The 3801-nt window shown below is 38.6% G+C and overlaps 1 non-coding gene across 1 annotated transcript; it reads left to right on the top strand.

Moving 5' to 3' along the window:
• The first annotated feature begins 728 nt into the window (after positions 1-728).
• LOC149205034 (U4 spliceosomal RNA) lies at positions 729-877 on the top strand. Its single transcript, XR_016253153.1, has one exon. It is a non-coding gene; the product is annotated as a U4 spliceosomal RNA (small nuclear RNA).
• Positions 878-3801: the final 2924 nt, after the last annotated feature.

Below are 3801 nucleotides of genomic sequence, written 5' to 3' on the forward strand. Positions count from 1 at the left end.
ATTCAGGTGGGACCAACGTTAGTTGGAAAATTATGTGTTATTCCGATGTACAGTGATTGGTCGGGTTTTTTTAAAACCGACAATGTAAAAGCTTCCAATTTGTATTAGTGGGCCATAACCCACAGGTTCGCGGTAAGATGATTATGAAAATCATAGAAATTGCCTTTAGGCGGTTTTTCCTGTGTCAAGTTTGTATATAAAATATATGTATATAAACTATTTCAAAATATTTTCCATATAATAATAAATATTATTTTCATTTTATGTATATACAAAATGTTTGTATATAGAGTATATGTATATAACATATTCCAAATTCCTTCTTAGCCATGTTATCATTAGATTCACTTAATCTGGGTCTGTATATAAATAAATGATTTTATTTTATAAAAGCATAATCGCTGTAAAATTAAATTGAAAATTATTTTAAAATAGCTATTTTTTAAAGTATATATATATATATATATATATATATATTATTTTATTTTTTTTATTTTTTTATACATTATAAAATTACATTTTTTAAATATATAAAAATAATTATTTTTATGATTTTTTATTCATTAATTTTTATTTTATTTTATTAGTATTATCACTTTCAAATAAGAGTAAATTGTTTGCGAAAGTTTAAAGTCATACAACAAGATTCAAAATTATTATAATAATAAATAAAATATAATCTCAATATATTATTGGTAGAAATTGAAGATGATAACAATCATTCTTCAATATTTGTGTTTGGGGCAATGACGTAGCTAGTGAGGTAAAACCGAGGCACGTCAATTGTTGGTTGAAAACTATTTCCAACCCCCCTCATTGACTTGGGCCATGCCTTGGCCCTCAAGATTTTTTTAAGGGCTTGCCTTTGGGTTGGGCCCTTTATTTTAAAACTAGGGTGGCAGGAGGGGGAGGGATTCTCATTAATCTTGAAGGAACCATAGAAGACATATATGCTTGGCGCTTGGGAACAAAGACAAATAATCAAGCTAAGGCTTATGGGTTATACCTCGAGCTTTCTCTAGCTCAAAAAAAGGGCATAAAGGACATGAAAATTCTAGGGGATTCCATGTTGATCATAAAGCATATGAAATATAACTCATTAGCCCAGAATATGAAACTAAACTGGATCATCAAGAGATCTAAAGGCATGATCCCTCTCTTTGATCGCGTTACATTTTTCCATATCTTAAGAGGCAATAACAAGGAAGTTAATATGCAAGTCAATATGACATGTTGTATGAATGAGGAAAGCAACAAAGTGAATGTTATAGTGGGAACGATCTACATTCCCTAATAGGTGTTATGTTTCTCATTATATTGATAGAAGAGTATGCTCCTAGTAGGACCAAGAATCTTAATAAAGGAGACAACTTGGATTTTTATTGCTCAGCCCCCTTAGCTCGACCCTTATTCCCCGTTGCTCCCCCTCCTACCCCTCTACCTATCCTTGCTCCCCCCTCCCCCTCATCCTCCATCACCTTCACCTCTCCTTCCTTTTCTCCCAACTCCCTCCTCCCTTTATGCCCCTCATCCCTTACCCCCTTGCCCCTATCCCATCGCCAGTCATTTCCCCTGGCCCATCCTCCCACCCCATGGTTTCTCTAAATTTGGGATTATGATGCACCGTGGCTACTTCCCTCATGCTAGTACTAAACGTGGAATCAGGAGGCTTCTCTCTGTGAGAACTCAGGCTTCAGTTCCTCATACCAGTTGTAGCGACCAATGAAATAGCAAAGGAAACATGCGAAATACAGGGGAGGGTGAAGAGAATTTAATCCCTCTGGTCTGGAGAGGTCAGTTCACACAAGGGAATATGGCATGGGAAAACTTGATGAATACTTCGCCGAGTAGAGAAATAATGGTGGAGCATTGGGATATCAACATCATGAGTGCCCCTCATCAATTTGACATCAGAGTTTGGACCAACATCTTCTATAAATTTAGTAATGATACGATCTCCAGTTTCATGATTTGGTTTGTCTTTGTCTGGGGGAATTTCTCAAAGGCCCAGAGGCTGTGGCAGAGGCTCCTGGGTAGTCGGTGTAATGGCAAAGAAATATTAATAAGCAACGTGAAGGTTAATTGCATGAAAGGAAGTCGGGGGAAGAAGTTGGGTGACACAGAGGGTGGCATCATAGTCATTAAGCTCTGTGGTGACTTTGCATTAGACACTATTGTCTGTCAGAAGTAGAATTGGATGATTTTAGAGTCGCGAGTTTTCATTATCTTGTGGGTAGTCGATTTGGTATCTCTACTATTGGAAAAATGAATGTGGTGAGAATTTCAGAAGACGAGGGATCAGTTTCTGGTTCATGGGGCCGTCACTGGTCTCGGTCAGGCAGGATGCCTAGGTGAATGGTGGGGGAGGGTGGAAGGTTTCAGCATGCATATGGTAGCTGTGAGAAGGAACATGTGGAAATTAAGGAAGGTCTCGCAATTGTTCACTAATGTATCCACCAGCAACAAAAGGAGATCTTGGAAATGCAAGAGCAATAGATAGAGAAGAATGAGTGCATTCTCCAGTTGGAAGACGAAGTGGACACTCTTCGGCAGAAAATTGAGCTCTTGAAATTAAAATTGGTAGAGAACAACCCGAGGTCAGAAGAAGAAGCCATTGGAATAGATCTTAATAGTTTGGTGCCAATGAAGGGGTAACAATTCCTTTCTGTTTTCTTTTTGCAAGCTTTTTGATGTCAAACTACACTTGTAAATATTTTTTAAACCAGTACTACAGAATGTATAGTCATATGCAAATGTTAAGGGGGAATTTTGGTATTTTGGGGAATAATACTCTAGGCTGGGTTGAACAACATGTAATTATAGAGGCCCTAAGAAGGTTATGCACTTTGATGTAAATATCTTGAGTTTTGCCTGCGTACCAGCGTGGATTAATATATATCTACCACTCTTTTTGGTTAAAAAAAAAAAATCATTCCTCCTAACCACTTCGGTGTTGGAATTTCTAAGTCTAACTGTTAGAAATCCTTCATGTACTTTTTGATTTATTTTTGCCTACTTGTTCTTATTAATTAACAAGTTATTTACCATGTAAATACTGAAAATAAATAGAAGTACATGCTCAACACCTTACAAATCATCAATTGAAGGAAACAAAATAAGCACACAAGTGACACCGTTGTTTTTGGACCAATGTCCCCAGAAAAACCCAATGCGGGAAAACTAGTGCAGCTATTTGAAGGTTTTAATTATTAAGCAGTTTCAGAATACAATTTGGGTTCCAAAACCAGCTCACCCAAAAGAGAATAATCTCAGCAGTAGTACCTCTCAGTCGGAGCCAAATATTCTGACTGAAACCTCGGATAAACACTCCGACAGCTCTGAGCTCCAATCTGCCCCACGAAAACCCCAGCGTCAGCTTCTAGGGACTGCATCAGCCCTTTTTGGCCTAGCGTCTTCCCAATGTCACCCTAGCTCACCCTACGTCAGCCTATGGAGGCACTGCATCAGCCCTTAGAGCCTCTGTGTCACCCACGCTAGCTCTATGAGGCACTTCGCAACTCCTAGTTGCCTCTGTGTGAGCCCTGGATGGCTTTGCGTGAACCTCTGGCTGGCTTTGCATCCCTCTCTCCCAGCTTCTGCACTGATCCTCTTGGTACTATCTTTGCATCTCTGCTTTGGTATTCATTGCCCGTCAGCTGCAACTCTGATCACTCTTTCGACTTCCTCAACAAACCCTACCCTAGAAAATCAAAATCTCCATCAACTCGATGTGTTCTCCAAGTGACCCTCAAGCCTCCTCTTATACTTTTCTCATTGACAATTAAACAGTCGAGATTAAAT

This window comes from Pinus tabuliformis, chromosome 1_2 (assembly GCF_031772625.1).
Source record: "Pinus tabuliformis cultivar Carrire ecotype Pingquan chromosome 1_2, CPIR1, whole genome shotgun sequence".
NCBI lineage: Eukaryota > Viridiplantae > Streptophyta > Pinopsida > Pinales > Pinaceae > Pinus > Pinus tabuliformis.